At 39.5% G+C, this 21,804-nt stretch overlaps 1 long non-coding RNA gene across 1 annotated transcript in view; it reads left to right on the top strand.

Moving 5' to 3' along the window:
• Positions 1–21,804, top strand: part of LOC311440438 — an 86,742-nt gene that overhangs the window by 25,393 nt on the left and 39,545 nt on the right. The window contains exon 10 of the long non-coding RNA XR_014695410.1: positions 21,305–21,464. This is a non-coding gene — a long non-coding RNA (uncharacterized lncRNA). The remainder of the gene's footprint in view (positions 1–21,304; positions 21,465–21,804) is intronic.

The following is a 21,804-nucleotide window of genomic DNA, read 5'->3' as shown; positions in this document are numbered from 1 at the left end:
GGTGCATTATGTAATAGCACTTTGAGATCCAGCTGCATTTTACCTATTTACCCATCCCTCTAAGCACAAGAGACAGTAATTCTTACCACACCTTAGAAACTTGCCATTGAAAGGTGTGGCCTATTGTTGTCGGAATCACATCAGATCTCAAACTTGCATGCACACAGTGAAGAAGTAGCTAGAGCCTGCCAGTTAAAGCAGAAAGAAAGAAGAAATTTGTAAGAAGAATGTGGGAGAAAAGCAGCTTAAAGTTTACCATAAATAACCTTCTCTCCCCCTTCCTCCCTTTATCTTACTAAAAACTTAACTGCCTAAAAATTTATTTGGAGAACTGCAAATAGGTGAGGATAAGGGTGCTGGCATACCACCAGCTATCAAGAGCATGCAGAATGTATGTCTAAAATGAAGATTTACTAATCATAGCATGGTTTGGGTTGGAAGAGACCTCAGAGATCATTTAGTTCCACCTCCCCTGCTTCAGGCAAAACTATATAGGAAAGGAAAGTCTATGGGAGCTGGAATAACTCATGTTACTGGCAGTGAGTGGTATGCAGTCTTGTGAAACCTGATCACCAGTTTAAATCCTAGCCAGGCAGGGTTAGAGATCGCTGCTGTCAATAAAGATGTCAGTTGATTTGGGCAAGATATTATTAGTTGGACATTTGATAAATTAATGCCTATATAGAATATTAACTTTACTTCTCTAGCTGACAGATTGAGCTCAAATGTATGAATTAGCATTGTTAAGTTCATGTCTGTTTTCTGAGATGGTTGTCAAATTAGGAAGTGTTAGTGTGCATTGAAACTGTGTTGTTTTCCTAAAGATACTTTTAAAAAGATTGAAAATGAGAAGTACTCTGAGTATATTTGAATTTTCTAAAGGGGAAAAAATTCCTAAGTAGTCTGCAGAAGTTATTGTACTGCTAGTTTTATCAGTAGGTTTGCAATAAATCCATGTTTTATATATAGAAACAAAACTGTATTAGCATTCAGTGAGAAAAAGGCTATTTTAGTCTGTTCATCCACTAAGGAGATAAAGCAGAATGTTATGTCAGCTTTGACAGCAACTCTGAGTTTTCCTGGATATGTCTAAGAAAAAGGTTTTATAACTATCACCATATGGAGGTATAACATGCACTGCAGCCTAAAGCTATTTCCTTTGAAAGCAGAGCTCTAGATTCCTGTAATAAAACCATGGATATAAAAGCCTGTTGTTAACCTGACAGAACAAGGTATCTGACATAGTTAAGTTATAGCATTTTTCACCAGAATAAATTTGCAATTTCCTATTAGTACCTGCAGCTGGATATAGACTAAGCACACATTTTAATTTTCTTATGATTTTTTTGGCCAAGGGTCTCTAAAAAGGGCTTTAGGTAGTAGCTCCAGACCTTTGAGTATCTGATTAGTTCAGAGCACATAGGACCTTATCCTTCCAGGTAGAAAAACCCACCCAAACAGATATTTCAAGCCATTTTGGGGAGAGAAAGGACAGAGGTCTGGTAAACTGTCTAAATCCAACAAGGTTTGTTGAGTTCATGGGGTTTTTTTTGAGCAGAAAAATATGGTGTGCTGTGGTGCCCTGGAGCTTGTCCAGCTCCTTTAGGCACATAAATTCTTCAGACAAGAAGGTAACGTATACTCCAAAGGAGTGCAGAATTTCTGTTGCTTCTGTGCTACTGTCCATTAAAACAATATATAAAGACCAGGTGGGTAATTTTAATGGAGAAGACATCTGCTGCCTTTTATCTTTTCCACATATTTTTTCTATAAGGGGTAGCTGAGAGAACAGGCTTTGACTGTCTTTGTCACGAGTGCACAGATAGTTCCACTGCTTCTTTTTGCTTTATCTTTTTTTCCCCTCCAGGAAAGAAAACTGCTGTGAGAAGTCTTTTTCTGCTTTCTGTCAAACTGCTTGAGTGGGGTTGCAGCAGCACGAGGGGTTATCTTTTACGTTGCAAGAGCAATGTAAATTTTTTTCCTTTCTCTACAACCTGGCATATGTGCTCCTTTGTCTGCTTTTCTTAAATCTAACCACAGAAGATGATGCAGTGTGTAGGGCAACATGCACCCACTAGTATGGGTGAACTCCCTCTGTTTTGAACCACTTTTAACTAGTGAGCAGAAGGGAAAATATTCATAAAAGCAAACATAAAAGCAGCTTGTTGGAAAGTATGGTGATTGTTACAGGTTACAACAAGACCAAAAATCTTAGTTGTTTGTTACATGTTCTAGCCAGATCTCCGTGTTTGTTTAAAATATAATACGTCTATACTTATTTTGAATAAAAGACCATAGCCATACTGGTGTTTAACGTGAGTGTGTTCACATGTCAGGGCTTAAATTCAAGAAAGAATGAGTAAAATAGTTGTTGGCCCTCTTTTTTTTTGACAAGAAGTCACCATCTTATTAACTGTTGGACGCAGGTTTATACAAGGTGTTCTGAGTAATAGCAGAAGTAATCATTGATGTTGTGAAAAATAATGCTGTGATGTTAATGAATAGATTTTTTAAATTATCAGTCTTTAGGGAATAACAGTCATAACTCTGTAGGCATTTACAAGTAAATAAATGTACTGTATATAACCAAACTAAATCTAAACTTCTGGAGCACAGCAGAGAGACACAAATGTTAGAAATTCAACCTGAGATAGAACGTTGCCATAAAAGGGTAATCCTCCCTATGTAGAATGCTATTTCCGTCAGCACCTCAGGAAAATCACCTATGTTAGATCACCATACATCAGTAGGTTAATGCCATTTTATCAGATAAAATCATTGCCAGCAAAACTCAAACTGTTTGGCCCAGGCTTTCTACAGCACTGGATGAAATAGTGTTGATGGAAGACCAATTCTTGTGATTATCTGCATGTAATTATTTTCTACTTTCAGTTTTTATTTATAGGCTTAGAGTATATGTCTGCATAAGCATATTCACATGAATAAAATAGCAAGTTGACAACGACTGACATTATGAATTATTAAACTAGAGGTAGTAGGTAACTAATACCTGTTGTACAACTGTTAAGATTTGGAAATGTTTTGATTCATAGATTAGATATAACTCTCCCTACTGTTGACACTGAGCAAATCCCCTCTTCTCTGTCATTCATTGGAATAAGGGGAAAATGCACTCATTTTAGGACAGGTTTGTACCACCACCCACCAGTCAGTAGTAAGCATACTGTCTGTGTATCAAGACAAGCATGTGATGGAAGATTTTGGGGACATGGCATGGAGACTGAGGGGAGCAGAACAGTCATCAATTGCCTTGCTGTGTTTGTGTTGTGTCTGTTTAGGTAATGTCCCTCCTGTTAACTGGCACACAATCAACACTTCACTCACATAAAATGTGAAAGGAAGACATTATTAATTAAAACTCAGTGGAGAGGGCAACTTGAAGCATCTGCTTTGTTGTAAAATTCACAGAGGACTGAATATGAATTTTCTTGCTTAAAAATATCCAGAAAAAATCCTGAAAATATTTCTGTAGTTTCTTTCATAAGAAACTAGTCCAGCAGCTACATTAAATGTCAGATGTGCTGACAAGCAAGAGGGAAAAGGAGAATGTGAAAAATGGCTTCTTTTGGCCCACAGGAGGATAAAACCATTATCTGAGTTAGTATCCAAGAACGTGTTACCTCCTCCTCCCACCTACCCTCAAGGGTCTGCATCTTCATCTGAACAAAATGTATGTGGTTTTAGACTTTAGGTTGCTGTGTGAATGCTTTGCATAGCTGCCTTGATGCCAGGAATGCATTTCTCTTCTCCAGAGAAGCTTTTCCGCCTTTGCCTGACACCAGGATGGAGCCCCTGCAGTGCCATGGCCAGTGTTTAGGTCCTGCTGAGGTGAGGAGACAATGGTGGGTGCCCTCATGGTGGCAGTGGTGAACCCCCAAAAGGGACTTTTTCTCCTTAGATTAGGGAATTTGGAAAGGGGACGTGAAAGGTGCCATTTTAACGAGTGAAGTCACTCTATCTTCCTTCTGGTCACAGTCTCCAGTTGCTCTCCATGGTGCACTGAATGGTCTTTCAGTAATGGTCACTCCAGTCTTTTTTGGCTTATTTTTCCTTATCCATTTTTAGCTCCCTTTAGTATCTGCATAATGGCAAAGCTTCTTCCTCCCCCAGCACTGGCTGCAGCAAGATGCCACTTTTGCTCTTTGCCTTAGTGGCATCCATTTTATGTTCAGCCCCAGCCTCTCCTCACCTCAGGGGACAGGCTGGTGGGCACCATTTTGGCTACTCAAGGGGGCTGACATCTGCCCTGCCCTATATCTGGCCATACAGATGCCTCAGGGAGGGAGCAGAGAGGTGGGCACATGCCCAGGTGACCAAGGAAAAGCAAATCTTTGGCAAATCTGCAGTTTGGTTGACCCTGGATGGATTGGAACCCAAGAACAGTGCGGCCCCAGGGCCAGAGGTGGGTTTAATTGCGGTACTGGGGAGCATCACCACAGCTGGGGTTTCTGGCAGCCCCCACACTCGACAATGGCTTATTGTCATATTTTTCCTCATTGTCATGCTTTCATTATGTGTAAGCTTGAGCCAAACTGAATTTCCAGGTGTGTGAGAAGAAGCAGTACTGTGACTGCCATTTATGTCTCCATTGGGAGGAGAAGGGGAGGTTGAAAAAATTGGAGTCCGTCAGCCCCCCCCCCCCCCCAAGTAAGATTGCTTTTAATTTCTCGATGTATACTTTTAATTTTTAGGAGAAAGGGATTGGTAATATGAAAGAATGAGTTGTGTTTATGATTCATGAATTTGTATGTCTCATGCTGACAACAGAGACTTACCGTAACTGTGTGAATAATTGTTTTGCTTTAGGGGGGGGCTACTTAGGCTTTGGAAATCAGTCATAGAGCTGAGCTTTGCTGAACTGAGACACTTGCAAACACTGTGTGCTCACTAAAAAAAGGCACTTGAACCAAAATCTAAGATGGGGGAGACAATTCCTGACTTTAAGCAAACTTTCTGTTACGTGACAGAGGAAAAAGGGATTTGGGACCTAACCTTTTCTAGCCTTAATATTTACAAACTCATCCAAAGCCCAACAAAATTGGTCTCAGCATCTCATCATAAAGAATTTTCAGAATAGAGCAGCAGGAGGGAAAAACAGTCAGTCCAAGCTAAAAGTACATGAAAAATAAAAGATGTTCTAGCATATTGTCTCCCCCCAGTTTGTAATTGCATTACGTTTTTATCTTCTAATATTGCTATTCAAGATTATACTTAAAATTAATTATGTTATATAAATTCAGGATATATAAAATCCACACAATTTGGTTGAGTAGTTGTGTTTGTTTTCTCCTTGGTGAAAGGAACGAGAGACCAGAGCTCAGGCATTGCAGTGGAGAATAAACGTGGTCCTGTTAAAATAGGGTATAAAAAGAAGAAGGAATGTGTAATGTGTATAAATGTGAGGAGAGTTAGGAGAAGCTGCTGGTAATTATATACTTCTAGAAATATAAATATAAGCTAAACCCTAATACCAGAAGCAGGTCATATCAGCTGCAGGCTTGCTGCAGTTTCCATTATAACAATGTGTTTACATGTGCATCTTTTTTGGGGCAGAAGTCCTGCATGACCTGTTGCTGCCTGCAGATTAGTGTTTTGTAAAAACTAAGGGAAAATCCCTTTGCTTCTTCATGAAAACATTGAAGGAAAGTAGAATAAATACACATTTCTACTGTAAAAACACTTTGGTTATGCTCCTTAAAGTGCTAGTGCAAAAAAAAATTAAAAAAAAAAATACTGACAGAAAAGGTAAAATTGGAAATGTAAATGACTTGTTCAGTATCCCAGCCGTAGCTAAAGAAGGCTTATATTCTCTTCTGAAATTACTCATTCAGTATCTGAAAATGTTTATTTAAACACTTAATCCTGCAAACACTTGACAGTATTAATTTCATACTTGTGAATGGTTATTAAATTCAATTGATGTGAGATCACAGTCTAAATTCTGCTAAATTGCTGCATGTTTTCTTTACAAAAACTAGGAGGTCTAGAGTTGTCTGGTTGCTGTTGAGATGATCTACCTAGGAAAGATTACAAGCCTAACAATCAAAACATTTGCAAAAAAATAAAAAATCAAATAAAAAAAAAATCAAATACAATTGCTTTAACATCTGGAAGTGGGAGACTGCCCATTTTTGCTGAAAAGATTTTGTCACAGTAAAACAGATCTGATGCTGTGTTGGTTAAAATATTTCCTCCAAAAAATGGCTTCTGATTTTATACTAGCCAAAATCATTTCTCTGTTATGCTTAGCTTTCCTGCAAAAACAGCAGGAAGATTGCCCCTGAATAATCATCCTACTTATATATAGATGCTTTCCAGACTGCTCTCTATAACAGAAACACTGTGCTCTGCAGGAGCTTAAATGTTTTCTGGAGGCAAGGTTTGCCACAGAGGCGCTGCATCAGTGGCAAAGATGCTTCTTCTGACACCTTCTTTTTTCCCCCTTGTATATTAGCTTCTGTTGATAAACAAATGACAAACATTACCATCTCCTGCAAAATTTTAAATGCCTGCCAGATGATGAAGATTTACTGAAAACATTGCCTTCCCCAAGGGACAATGGGAAGAGAAAAGTAAGGGTCTGTCAATCGAGTAGTTGGATTCTAAGTCAGGTGGTAAAAAGGTCAGTATAAATTGGGCATGTGCTTAATAATTGGTTTCCAGAGATTAGTGATGTGCTAATGACCCAAATTCCAAGAGTTGTTCTTAATGCACAGAGGACATGCAGGTGTATGAGATTTTTAATCTCAGCAGTACAGTGGTGCATATAGAATATTGAACAAAAGAAAACAGGGCTAAGGCTATTTTAAAATAGACATTTGTTTTGAAAGTTGAAAAGGGAATACATTAAAACATGAAAAAGAAAACTAAGTGTGAACAACACAAACTAGCCTGAGTACACTAAAAAGTGACAAACCAAATGTGCAAAATTTTACATGTGTACTGGCTTCTGCTTCTCATATAAGCGGTTAAATTGCTCAGTTTTCCTATGGTAGAAAAAGCTCTTTCCCAGTTGTTTGCATTTGCCATGTGAAAATACCTGGTGGGTACAGTAACATTGTAGAAATGGAGCACATTTTTCTCCCCCAGCTCAATACCATAAGGATTCTCCTCTCTCCCAAAAAGGCATGGTAGGGGCAGAAGGGAAAGAAATCCCACAGGATTAGATCAGTGTCAGAGCATTAACATTTACTTGATGACAACTGTAAGGATTAATTCAAGCTGGTTAAATCCTTCTTAGCTAGAATAGGAACTAACAAACCATCTGGTGGAAAGAGCAGTATGACAGGGCTAAAAGGAAATACTGTCTGAGTTGTCAAAGGAAAAATAAACCTCTCTGTAGACTTTTGGGAACTGCTATGTCTCCAAAGCGTCTGGCCACAGCAAGGGACAGTTCTGCTCACAGCAGTTTAAATAAATAGTGGGGAAAAATATTGTGTTTCCATCTCAGAAAAAATATACATATTTTATGCTTCTGAATTACTGTAGTAATGCACAACTCTTGTTTAGAAAGGCTACTAGAAAGTCATACATTCTATGAAAAAATATACTAACATATGTTCTGCTGTCAGACTACATTATTATATTCCTCCGTTGTATGCATTTTTAAATGATTTTTATAGGTAAATCCCTTTTTGCCCATGTTGTTCTCACCCACCCTTTCCTGCTTTCTTCCTTTGAGGGAGGTGTGAGGTAGAGTAGATGAAGTGTGTGTAATCACAAAGGCAAAATACGGGTGACCCAAATTGACAGGCGAGTGTAGGAGCACAATTCCTGGGGCTAGTGAAGATGGCCTGGCCTACAAAGACAAGGTGATCAGCCTGATAAACTGCTTTCAGGTTACCTCTCCTGGAATTAAGGGTGTTTGTCTCTGGAGAAGATCAGACAATGTAAATTGGATTTATGGTGAAGTCTCTCTCCCCTTTGTGATGTCACTTCACTAATGTTTATACTAGGAATAAGGTCTTCCTTCTGATAAGTTTAAGCTTGGTTCACTTGTTTTAATCTTATTGTAAATGAAGGAATTTGGTGAAACCTTGTAAGAATTAAATTTATAGCCTCTATTTTATGAGGTACATGCTGCCATTGACTTGTATATAACAGTAACTGGCTTACAGTGAATTATTGGTAGTGACTGCATGCAGTCTCACAGGAAGGAAGTTTTTATTTAGTATTTTTAGTAAATTCATTTTTCATCCAATTTGATTTATTTTTGCCTTCTTAATTCTAGAAATTCTCTTGCTTATCACAGTCTTGAAATGTAAAAATATTTATGCAGCTTATGTTGTTGCTCTGTAGCAAGGTTTTACAGCTTGGTTATTCAGAACTCATTTGTTTGTGGAAAAGTTTTCTTTGTGCTTCTCCCCAGATATTGCTATGTGAAAGAATTTAAAAATGCAGCAGACTGGCATGTAAGCTAATTTAGCAAATGCTTTGCAAACACAAGAACTGAGCAAAACTGTTTGATTTCCAGTGGAAAAACACCGAAGCATTGGTCCACACTCTTGAATATGAAAATTCTCAGTGTGTAAATCTGAACAGGAGAGTCCAAGATCTGTAAGGCTTCTCTGGTATTTGCAATGAACCTGTTCTGTGCAGGACTAGATGTAATAAACATGCTTTGAGCCTGTGTTGCTACATCACATAACCACATTTTCTGTAAAAATTCTGTCAAGGACTTTATTAGTGCTTTTCTTGAGCCCACCCTTTCCCTCTGAATGCTGCTGCTGGGTTTGAAAAATACAAAATACATTGTTTCATCATTGTTCAGAAGTTTAATGGATTTTAAAAGATAGTTTTTGCTCAGTGTAGTGGCCTAAAATGAGGATAAATAGGGATTTTTTGGATCCAGTTTTGAAATAAGAGGATCAAAGGAATCAAATTATCAGCATAGAGAAAAGAGTTTGTTTGCCAATGTCAGGTCTTACTGCTGGATGTAATGGCCTCTTTAGATCCACAGCAATATCAAGTGGGAAGCACCTGTTGATAGCTGATAAGCACTAGCTGTGCTTATCAGCTATCTTACAACGCAGAATCATGCATTTCTGGCCTTTGTGTTATCAAAGACAGGGAGTAAGGTGCCACTTAGCAACCTCTGCGTGTGAGAGTGTTGGGTATACCCCAAAATCTGGAGTGACATGGTTTGTGTCTTTTAGATCAGTTTATAAGTGATCTATGTAATAACAACAGAATTGTGTGAAAGGTTGAAGCTGTCTATTCCCCTTTGTTTTGATCTTGATAATAATCCATCGGTCTGGTCAGTGATTCTCACAAAATAGCCATGCCTTTAGCAGGAAGAATAAGTAACAGGAATGAGTCATCAGGGCAAGCTTACCAGGAGTCCTGAAGGGAAAAAATATCCTGGAAAAATGAGTCACAAAAAAGTATCTTGGCAAAGCATCTTGATAAATCATAAACTGTACAGCAATATTCATAATGCTATCAATATTTTTTAATCAATTACTATTTATTATTGTTATTTCTAAGCACAGTGATGTGGCACACTACTTTGACTCCGATGTTTGCCAGAAGTAGATGGATGGCATGAGAAGAGTAAAAATAACATAAGTGTACATGACACCTCTCACTCCCCCTTCCTTCTTCCTATCAACCCCCGTGTGCTCTCTCACCCCCAGCTGTATTCAAATAAGGGATTTCTGGAGTCTGATGTGTCATCAATTTTGTAAAGCCAGCAGCTATTTCCCAGGCATTTGTCCAGTTGCTTGGGATCTTATGTAAGCTTATTGCATATTAAAACTGGAAATGGCAATGAATGGAAAGGGCAATGAACGGAAAGGACAGTAAAGGTATGGAACAACTTCCATGTGACGTTTCATTGAAGAGAACTCTACAGCCAAAACACAAAAGGAGACAGTTCTTTACACAATTTGGGGTAGATCTGCACAACTCTTCACCAAAGGATGTTGTAGCTGCAGATTACAGGACCTTGAACAGCTGAACACATGCTTTGGAAAGAACCAACAAGCTTAGTTTGTTCTAAACCTGTGTCCTGCAAGATTTCCTTTCTTTTGCAGTGTAAGAACTAACAGGTCGTTTCTGTATTGTAGAGTTTCCACTCAGTCATTCCTCACAGGGGAGTTGTTTCATACATTTGATCATCCTCATTGTTCTCTCATGAACCTTTTCAATTTTTCATGTATAATGTTGCAGGAAGCACGGCCGAAAGCACGACAGACACCAGTAGAGTCAGATCATGCTCCATTTTATTGCTCGAATAGCCTAACTTTTATAGTGAACTTAACAGGGGCGGACAGTGTTTCACACAAGATTATTGGTCAAAAGCACTCAGACAAACAACTACAAGAAAACAACCCCACCTGCAAGAAAACAACCCCCTTGTGATTAGCAGTCACATAGACCTTGTCCTTGAAGCCAGCTACTGGTAACAATATTTTTCTGAATTCCTCAATTGGGCGATGTGGGAACACTGTCATGGGAACTTCTCATAGTTGCCCTGGTAGCTTGGTTTGCTCAGCTACAGCAAGCCATGGGATTTTTGCTGTTTCAAAAAATCCCTCAACAGTATAATGTTCTTAATAATTCCTGAGGTTTCTCTATTCTTTTTGGCAGCTACCAAGCACTGAGTCGATGATTTTATTAAAGTTTTTGTTTTAACCCTAGTTCCTGCAGTGTCCATTTTTCTCTAGCTGATGTTGTTTTAGCAATTCCAAAAATCATAAGTAATATTTTTCATAATAGGTATTTGCGAGATCATACTTGTATATGCATACTGAATTTAATTAGCATTAGTAGTTTGAGTTATTTCGATCTGCATCTTCAGGCATATTATCTTTTTTACATTTGGCCTGAAATGAGTGTTAAATATCTTGTGGTGGCAGTTTGAGGTCACCATAATCGTAGTTGTGTAACACGAAATATGTGAAACAGCTATGCCATCTGCAATTACACAGGCTTTGTAATGGATAATTAATGAGATACCTTCAAGTTACTGAAAATATTCTCATATGGGTATGATTAATTATAGAAATCTGAAACTGAAATGCAATATTAGTGTTTCCTTTTTTGTAATTTCTGTCACTAAAGGATTGATCATAACTTCGTTTTCCTAGTCTGACTACCAAGGTCTGGGACTCTTCCTACAGCAAAAACTTACTGGTTTTAAAGGAGAAGCTTTTGTCTTTCTATAAGTCAAAAGAGATATTCTATTTGCAGTGTTTGAGGAATGCATTTTGAGAATATGGTAGATCTTTTGCAAACAATCCAGACAAGAGTAATGTGAGTTATCTGGGATATGGAAAATAAGGTGTATGAGGCAATCTGAAAGCATGAAGATTGTATAGCTTAAGGAAGAGGAGACTGAAGAAGGATGTAGAGTTTCATGGAATATAAAGGCAAAGGACTAATTTGTTTTCCATGTCTATGAAGTCTCTAATACACAACCTCAAGAAAAATTTAGTTTGCAGAAGTTTCTCTAGGAAAGTGCAATACCTCCACACTGAGACCTTGAATTAAAGTCCTGTTGCTCTGATTACAAAGCCAGCCAGCAGCTGAGGAGTGGGGGATGTAGTTACAACCTCAGCAGGACCTGGGATTCAGAACAGCTGCCTCTTGAGAAGTGAGACCAAATAAGGCCCCATCGATTCTCACGCTCAGCAGGAATTTGTGTATTCACTCAGTCCTGGCAGCTGAGGGAAGGGGGGGGGGTCCCTTGCCGCTATTGCCACTACTGATCTGTTATGTCTTGTTCATGTGAAAGGTAAGGGATATGCTGATTGCACGGAGTTTCTTGCAGCTTGGAGAGCTATATGCACATCTGTAGTGCCTGAAGGAACTCTGTGGAAATGATGGCTCAAGGACTGCTGCTGCTGGTCCTCTAGGGAAGCTCTGGCTGTAGAAGAGCTTTGGGATGTGCTTCTTAGTGAAAGATGGGTAGTTTTAATGTGCATCTGATATTATGGCATGCTTCTGCAGACTTTCAATGTTGAATGCTAGGTGAAGTTGAACATATTTTGAGTAGGAAAGAGTCCTTCCTTAGATTCTTCCCAGTCCTACCCATAGCTGGCAAAAGTAGTCCAGTAATAGTTTACAAAAACATTTTTACACAGAAAAATCAATTATATACCTAGGCTTACTGTCTGGTAAGAACACCACTATTTGGGGCAAGTTTTTCTCTTTATTTTTTTGCACTGTAATTCCTTTATTTCAAACAGGTCTAATTCCCTGAAACTTCATTATCTATGAGATTTACAGATTGTTCTACAAATCTTGTCATACTTTGTTCTTTACCAGCTTAATATTGTTTCTTTTAAGTCCAGTAGCAAAATCACTTGAGAAGCTGGAAAAAAATTAATGCAAGCCAGCTCAAATTAATTTCACTGTCTAGAGCACAGTGCTTTTACAGATGTAAATAATCAAATGCTTTAAAAAAATCTATGAAATCTTCACAGTTTGTCAACCTCTGTTAAAATACTCTCATGAAAAAGTTGTCCAGTATTTAATAAGGATGAACCAGTTGGAAATTCTGTGATAATCAAAGCTGTTAAAGAGTTTAATGGAAAGTGAGATGCTTTTAAATAGGCTCGTTAATGAACCCATTTAGTTCTGTTGCAGATACATATACCAGAAAACATATAGCAGTATCATGTTATGTTAGGTTGTAATAATGCAAAGACTTATGCATGTGTTAATTAGCTATCTTGTTGTAAGGAATGTAAAAATATATGCATAAATCTTAAGACAACATTCTCTGCAATGCATACTGAAAAAAAATACTGTAAGAACCTGTGTAAGCCTACATAGTTTTTCCCTGATCTGGCTCTTATATTAGTTGTTGAAATGAGATACTTCTGAAGTTTGTACAGGTGGTGCATCCAGGAGGACTATTCGAAAAATGTAAGTAGATTGACAATAACAGCATACAGTGTAACTACAAAACAACAACAACAACAAAAACTCATGAGTAACCTGATTTTATACTTATTTTTAGAGCCACATTATTTGATTTTTTTATCGTATTCATTTTTACATCGTTGCTAGAGTCCAGAGGAGTAACAACTTTTTGGAGTTGTCATGTTGGGTCATAGTTAATTCCAGCATTTATAGCCACATGCACCCCATAAAATTCATTGGAACTTCAGAATAGGCCGAAGCCTATATCTCCTATGCAGGAGATACCCCTGTGGGAATGTACGGGGCTAAGGGGAAGGTACCATTAAGAAAAAAATAATCTGAGGGAAATGCTGGCAGTGGCAGGAGCTTGGAGCAGCAATGGCAGCTGGTGCAGGGGAAATGGCTAGGTGGAGGAATGGTCCTTTTCCTGGGGATTTCAGCAAAGATGGAACTGGGGGGAACTTTGTCTCACGTCCTGAATGGTGCAACAACACAGAAAGAGGAGCCATAGGGCTGTTCTGATGGGACAGGCAAAGTCCTAGGATGTCAGTGCTGATGGACTTTTTATCCTACAGCTGTTTTATTGAGAAAAATGGGTATAACAAACAAATAATCTAATTTTAGGGACATGGTTTAGTGGGTGATATTGGTGGTAGAGGGGTGGTTGGACCAGATGATCTTGGAGGTCTTTTCTAACCTTAATGGTTCTGTGATTCATGCTGCCATCTGGGTGAGCTTGCGGGCAAAGGGCTTGCTCCTGTTGGCACAGATGAGGAATAGGCTGATTTTGATCTGTTGCAGAGGTTTTTGGCAAGCTGGTTATCATTGCAGGCAGGAAGCTATTCTAATTTACCACTGTGGTTTTGAACCCTTTTAGTTTCTTTAATTGCCTTATTTTGAAGAGCTGTGTCTTCCATTATTAAATGGTCATGGATATCAAGCATTGCATTCCCTTCTCCTTTCCCATTTTTGCTTTTTTTGGAGTGGGTCTTCTTTTTTTTTTTTTTTTTTTTTTTTTTTTTTTCTTGTGTAAAAATCAGCACCACAGACTCAGTGGCACTAATTAGATGGTTCAGTGACCTGAGAATAGAACCAAAGCTAGCTAGATATGTGTTGAGTTTTGATCCTACTGCTGGCCTAAACTTATATGACCTTGTCTGTTTATGTCATAGTTAAAATGGTCTGTGGAGCATGGGACCAAGCCATGGCTTATCCGTGGTGCTTCAGTGTGGGTAAAATTTAGTTCTCACGTCTACATTTGTTTTCCACATCTGTACTACATGGTCACTAATGCTCCCTACCCCTTAGGGGATGATTGTGTGTGCTATTTAATGCATATATAACACTTCCAACAGCAAAAACATTGCTTATCTGTTGCATACAAGGGATGTTCAGGCTGGTCATGACATAGTTTTAAGCTCCTGATTCTGATCTTGTGCTTTGGGTAAGACAGTTGCAGTTCTTCTGCACTTATTAGCAGTAAAGAGCTATCACAAGGGTGAACTGTGACACCAGAACCAGGCTCCAGGACTGCTTTCTATATAGTGTGATTCTGTATTTGATTTCCATGCAACCAGTACTGCCACATGAAAATGTGAATGCTGCCAAGAAATCAGTGCTTTGTGCATGAAGTATCTCTGTAAGAGGACTATGGAAATAGAGTTTGCCAGCTTATGTTTAAGTCAACGTTTCTGACAGTGGCTGCAGTTGCAGTAGCTACAGAGAAATTCAAGTTGGCATGTTTAGTGCACCTCAGAGCGGTGGAAGAGGTAAACAGCACTTCCAGACTAAAGAAAAATAATTGGTAGAAAAGGATGAATTGCAGCACAAAGACATCATTTCTCAGCTGTAAGATACTGTTTATTTTTTACCCAAAGGCCAAGCAGCAGGGATTATCTCTATAGCTATTTATTTCTAAGACTATTGCAGTGTGGTTACAGAAGAGTTCAATACATTGTTTATTTTCCATAGTCATATGGCTTAAGTCTGTCTCTAAATGTTTGCTTTAAAACTCTGCTTCAAAGCACTGGTAGCGTTCCTTGCAAGTTTGGAAAAAGGAGTAGCAATAGTGCCTTTTAATGCATGCAGTGGAAATGTTTCATGCCCTGTTGTGTCTTCATGACTTATGGCTGTAGTTCTCAATCAGCCAGACATACCTTAAGCTTTGTGCTTGAGGTGAAACGTAGCCAGTGTGGTAAGACTCATTGATGGGGGAGTCAGAAGGGATGTCAGAGAAAGAAAGGTGATAGTCAGCTTCCCCAAAGAACTCCTAAACAAGGTGAAAAGTTCTGTCCAGATCCAGATGCAGAACAACAAAGTACTTCTCTCATCTGAGACCTGTTTTGTCTTTCACAAATGAAGACAACACATGCACAAGTATTCAGAAATCGAGGGTAATTTATCTGTCAGCTTCAGCAAGTGTGTTGCATTTCAAATTTCTGCTTGGTTTACAACCTCTGTTGCTCTCTACAAGAGCAAAACCCAGCCTCTGCTTCCCCCTCCCTGCTGGAGGTGACTGGTTTGCGTCTCTTCCATGTTTACTTTAGGTGTAAGCTAGTTTGTCTGCTTGCATGCGTGGCTGATCAAATAGACTGTATGCCAACCAATGTGCTCCTGCACAATTTCCTTACCAGCAGGGATAATGCGCAGCACTGTTTTTTATAGCTCTTTCAGCAGACGTTTTTAAATATCTCCCCCACTTCCAGCAACGTGCTGGTTGCAGCTAGTCAGAAATTGTTCCCCTTAGTCTGTAAGGCACCAGCAGTGACTCTTCCAAACTCCACTGGCTGGTCTGCATTTAAGTTTTTCTTTGGAATAGCTTTTACTGCCACTATCTAGAATAGGAAACATCACCACCATATCTGCTCTTGTCTTTTCAGGAATATTTGGCCATATGAGAGTCCTAAGGACAGTTTGGCATGCATTTTCACAGAATCATCTAGGTTGGAAGAGACTTCCAAGATCACAGAGTCCAACCTCTGACCTAACACTAACAAGTCATCCACTAAACCATATCACTAAGCTCTACATCTAAACGTCTTTTAAAGACCTCCAGGGATGGTGACTCAGCCACTTCCCTGGGCAGTCTATTCCAATGTCTAACAACCCTTTCAGTAAAGAAGTTCTTCCTAATATCCAAAAACCTCCCCTGGCGCAACTTTAGCCCATTCTCCCTCGTCCTGTCACCAGGCACATGGGAGAATAGACCAACCTCCACCTTGCTACAGCCTCCTTTAAGGTATCTATAGAGAGTGACAAGGTCACCCCTGAGCCTCCTCTTCTCCAGACTGAACAATCCCAGCTCCCTCAGCCACTCCTCGTAAGACTTTTTGATCAACATACATTCTCTTGGTATACAAAATGAATTGCTTGTCTCTGTACTGGTGATAATACTTGCTTCTCAGAACACTAATGATGAGTCTAGCATCTTAATCTGTTTTCCTCTCCTTTTGTGCAATTTTTAATTGGGAGTTTTAGCCTCTTCTTAATCAAATACCCATCTGTAAACTCAGTATTTATTTAGAGTTTTTTTGTTAGTCTCCTGTTGAAGGAAATGCTGTTTCATTGCTAGAAAAAGTGGTGATAGACTCTAGCTTTGGTAAGCTTAATAAGGTAAAAAAAATAGGCTTTGCATTTGAAAACATGTAGAAGCTGATAAAAACTCTTCTCCTGAGATTAGTTTTTTGAGTATATATTGGTAATTTTCTTCCCCAGAAATCACTCATACCTGTGCCCAGGCTATTAATCAGCTATTCCCTAGGCTTGGTTTGTTTTCCTAGGGTGTTAAGGCTGGCTCAGTGCTGTGCAGCTCATGTACCTAGGACATAATATTCTTGGTGGAAACTTCTACTCTCCCATGTGGATTTTTATGATTAAACAATGGTCTGAAAGTGAATTGGATGTGTTTATGTTTGTAAAATCAAATTATCTTTTTTTATTAACAAGATGATATTTAGGACCCTTACATGTTTTCCTTTTGACAATATTACTTTTCCAGATTTGAAAAGGCAATTGGAAAAGTTTTTGGGGAAAGAGAGGTGGATGAAGAAGTGAGGAACTGACACTTTCATTATACTTTAGGGCAAAAAACATTTAAATGGAAATCTGAATATCTTTCAGGTTTTGCTTGATGCAAAGCTTAGTGTATTTTGAAATGTTTGGATGTGTTAGTATGGTTTTCCATCTCCTCAGCAGACACTTAGAGATGTCCAGTGTAAGTCAACAGTGGGTTCCTAGAAAGCTGTTACTCTAGCCTTCCATCTCCTGCACTATTAACACTCTGTTTTGTGCTCTTACTGACAAATCATTAGCCTCCTGGAGCTGACAGCAGCTGAATTGCTCTTTTACTTATAAAAGGCTGGACCATCGCAACAAATAGGTGTGGAAATGCTTATGTTCGTATACAACACCCGTCTATAGATAAATATAAGATCAGGGTCCTGTGTGGTCTCATTCTAAAAGCATCTTTAATAGCAAAAATCGATTTTAAGCAGGAAGGGTGAGAAATGAAAGCCTGACTTGGGATGTGGAGGTGTTGGGCTATTTTGTGTGCTTGTTTATTTTTAATTGAAATCCCATCTGTAATGGGATTATAGTATTTGCCAAGATTTCCTTTGGGCTTTTAAAACATTGACTTCTTGACATCACTTAAAATGAGATGCTAGCTTTCTGTGGTTTGTGAAACCTAAGGCTGAATAATTGAGTCTTTAATGAGGCTTATTATTATCCATTGCTGGTAAGATACATGGTGGAGAAGGAAGAGACAGAGAAAGAGGAGGAGCAAGAAATAGAGAAAAGAAAGAATGGAAGTTAAGAAAGGAAGGGGGCGAGGGCGGGGAAAAAAGAAGTAATTTTGTGCATTTCCTTGCATGTTTAAAGACCAGGCAAGGGGAGGAAATCTCTTGGCCAATGCAGTTTCATGCCTTGTAAGGGACTCCAAACAATACTCTTTGAAACAACAGCAAGGTAATAGATCTAAAGAGTCAGATTACCTTACTTGACCCGGATGACATAGCTGTTTTGCCAAGAGTTTAGGGATCAAAGGAGAAGCCAGCTGTACAAAGGTCTTCCTGAAAGACCGAAGGGGAGAGGTTGTTGGCTCCTGTGAGATGACATGTACTGATTGAATAAAGTTCCTTGGTAAGCAGGGTGTCACTTTGATTCAAAAAAGATCATGATTAGTCAGGTTTATGCAGGTGCTTGAAGGAAATGTCACTCACATGGAAGACGCTGTGAGTGTGCCTCTCGGTGTTGCATTAATCTTTCTGAGCACTATCTTCATTTTGGTAGGCTAACTCCATGTTGCAATGATGAAACCCCTGGGGTAAATCTGCAAACTCCTTCTGCCTACAACAGTATTTGCCATACCGGTAAAATGTCACAACTATACCACTGACTAAAGCTTATAACCACCTGTGTCATTTGGCCTTCTCCTGGAAAAGTGGAGGTGTGGGCTTCTGACTTCAGAGCCCTCGACTTCTAGTTTGATTTCAAGAGGTCGTTTAGTGGGCATGGAGGAAGCTGTTGCACCAAGGAAGCTACAGCAAAGAAATGGAGGCCAGCAGAAGGAATCACAAATCAAATGCTAAGCAGCAATTGTTATGGAGATGGTGAAATGTTATGGAGAAGGTAATATTGTAACAGAGTGCGAAATGAGGAGCCTTATTTGAAAAAGAGTAGTAATGTGTCTACTCAGCTCAGTAAGACCTTCACTGGAGAGCTGGGTCCAGCTTTGGATGCTGCTGTTCAGGAGAGGCATGGGCTGATCAGAGAGCATCAAGAGGAAAGCAGTGAGTGTGATCAAAGATCTAGTATAATATAAACATAATTTTTAGGGAAAAATTAAAACATCCCCAATTCTTCCAGTTTAAAGACAGCCAAAGGAAGGACTGTGGGACATAAATCTGTAAACCCTTAAAACAAACAAACAAAAAAAAAAAAACAAAAAAAAAACTCAGATTGCATTAAGGGAGATCTGGTTTATTTTTTTGGAAAGCTCTTCTAGCAGTAAGTGTAGTAAAGCCTTGGGGGAAAAATAAACACGGAGTAAGTGGAATATTTGAACACTAGAGGATTGTAAGTATTAGTGTGACAGAAAAATTGAAGTAGTTGTTTTGGCAGAACCGATCCTGTAGGTCAGACAGGGTAGATAAGATGACCTCTTTGGGGTCCTGTTTCTTTTCTTTTTGACCTCCTTTTCTATTTGTTGTGCCAACTTTCAGTTCTTATCCTGTCCTCCAAAGCATCTGCAATTGCGTTGCAAATTTTATAAGCAAACTTCCTCTATTCTCACCTAAGTTATTGTATGATATGAGTTCTAGACTTGCCCTAAACATGATACGGTCCCACTTGCAATACCCTCCAGGTCTGATATTAATCTTTCGTTGATGGCTGTATTTGGAGAGGAATTTGTTTCAGCGTGTTGCACATCCTTGGTTTGGTAGCTATGCTCTGGGTGGCAGTTCCTTGTGAGAATGTCCTGTGGGAATGTCCCTTTCTACCTTGAGGGAAGAAACCTTTAGCCACTAGAGCACTTGCCCCATCCACGCCCAAAGGTATACTGCTTTGACAACTTGTTGCCTTATTTTAATTAGTGTGTATTCTTGGTTCACATTTGTTTAAGCATGACTTTTCAAAGGATTTAAGGTTGGCTGGCTGAAACACTACTTAGGTTCTCTTTTCACCTTTAAGACAGTGGTATATTTGCTCAACACACTGCAGATCAAATCCTGTTTTAGCAAGCTTAGGTAAACAGCCCATATCTCTGTGAGGACAAAGCACATATTGTGTTTTATTGGAGAGGTCCAATCTGGTCATCTGTGTAAAATAAGGGAACAGTTTGGCCCATCTCTTTGTAGAAAGCACTGCATAAAGCAATGTCCTGGGTGGGTGTGAGGCAAGTGTAAGACTGTACTGGTGTTGTAACTACGCAGTAGTCATACATACTCCTGCGGCAAAGTGACCAAAACTTGTCCTGTTTTCTTTCTGCTGTAAATATTTAAAAGAGAATATGATTGTTTACGAGTCTGTGGAGTGGATCTGACGCTTTTGAGAGTGCAATCTTGATTCAAACTGAAAACAACATACGAGGAAGAAGAGCAGTTCTAGCTGTCCTCCCGACTGTGGGAAAAAATGACCTTTCCAGATGACAGGTCTCTGCCTCCTTGCCCATTTCCCAGGCAGGTAGCCCACTTTGACAGAAGGCTTTCAAGTACTCCTGGCAGGAAGGGGTTGTCTGCTCGCCTTTGTGTAAACAAGATGCAACCATTGTTCCCTGGAAGCTGGCCAGCACAACCCTAAGCCAGGCAAAACAGAAATGCCTGCCTTTGAACTTGTACCTTCTATTTGCCAGTACTTTTATGAACTTATTTTTGTGGCCAGGTTGACATTAGGATATGGGTCATTAAAACAAACATATTTCAGGTGGTTAAAAACATCAACACAATGTTAGCACAAGGAGTAGGTTAAGTGTGAACCTGAGGGAATGCTCTGTGCAGCTTTGAGAAGGGAAACAGAAATAAACTATTCTCAGAGTAACTCCACCAAACTACTTGTACTATTTATCTATTGTATACAAAACAAGAGGTGGCAGGTAGCACAGTTCAATTAGTGTTAAAGAAAATCCAATTTTATTTAATACTACAGATTATTGCTGTGTTTGGGACACTTTGAAAGTAAATTAAAGTAGTTGGCTAAAAACGTGGAATTCAAGATTTCCATCCATCTTGCTGGTTAGCTGTATAAAGGAGCCTTGTATAAACTCCTAGAGAATGAATCAGACCTGCTAGTGGGTTTGAGAAATTTTTCCAATAGACAGGATAAAACATTTCTGCTCAGTTTTCATTCAAGACAGAAACATTACAGCAGTGTCCAGGAATACCTATGGGATGATCTGTGATAGCTGCACAAAGAGCAAACTTCTGATTTACTTCGAGGAGTCTGTGTTCATATTTTCCCTTGCCTGTTGTAGATATGTTTCTGCTTGCGTCACTCATTTTAATAACGCTTCTTGCAGTAATATGTAGGTGTTTTGATGGTACAGTTTTGGTATGCCCAGGTCCTTCTCCCTTTCTGCTCAGAGCTCAATCATGTAAGGACAAACCAGACAAGGTGTATCCATACAAGGTGCATAGAGTGTCCTTAGGGCCGCTCAGTTTTAGCTCCAAGGTTGCTGGAGGAAGCACACTGCAAGTGTTGTGGAAATTTCCTGATGCTCCTGGCCTGTAAGATGGTGCTGCATATCCCTGCCGCCTGGCATACCCTCTGCCTTGCTTCCTGTCCTTCAGTGCTGCACCCACACTGCATTTCCTCAGTGCTTCCTACATCTCAGGATGGTGGGGAGTGAAGATGACTCTCTGTTGAGAGTTTTATGTGTATTGTGTACATCACTGATTGCCTGCTTTGACACTCACAGTAGTTCCCACTGGTATTGAGGATACCATCTGCTGCCAGATGCCTGAAGAGCAAAGCAGCATTTTGGGGGAGTGTGTGCAACTGTACAGCTGGGTCCCTGTTTTTTGGAAAGTGAAACCAACTACAGATATACATCTCTACAGAAAGCACTGGGCCAAGAGGTGAGTGCAGGCATACCTGAAAGACCTCTTAGGAGAAACAGGGACTGAATTCAGCCTGGATCCAGAGGAAATCACATGAGACACAGCTAGATATACTTGCAACAGAGTGATGACTGTCTGGAGGGAGACTGGACCAGGCTCAGCTAGAAAAAGTAGTTACCATGCATGCTCAGGATGGCTTTCAGTATGGTCAGGTGCTGGCAGAGTATGCTGTTGGCTGAATTTCATATGAAATGCTTCCATGGATCACTGATCTTGTTCTGGAGTGACCTATCAATATGTAAACCAAACCTGGACTGTACTTTGAATGCTCCAAAGGAGGTCACTAAGACTGCAGTTG

This window comes from Aythya ferina (genome assembly GCF_964211825.1).
Source record: "Aythya ferina genome assembly, chromosome: 8".
In the NCBI taxonomy this organism is placed as follows: Eukaryota; Metazoa; Chordata; class Aves; order Anseriformes; family Anatidae; genus Aythya; species Aythya ferina.
This window is presented reverse-complemented; position numbering and strand designations above follow the sequence as displayed.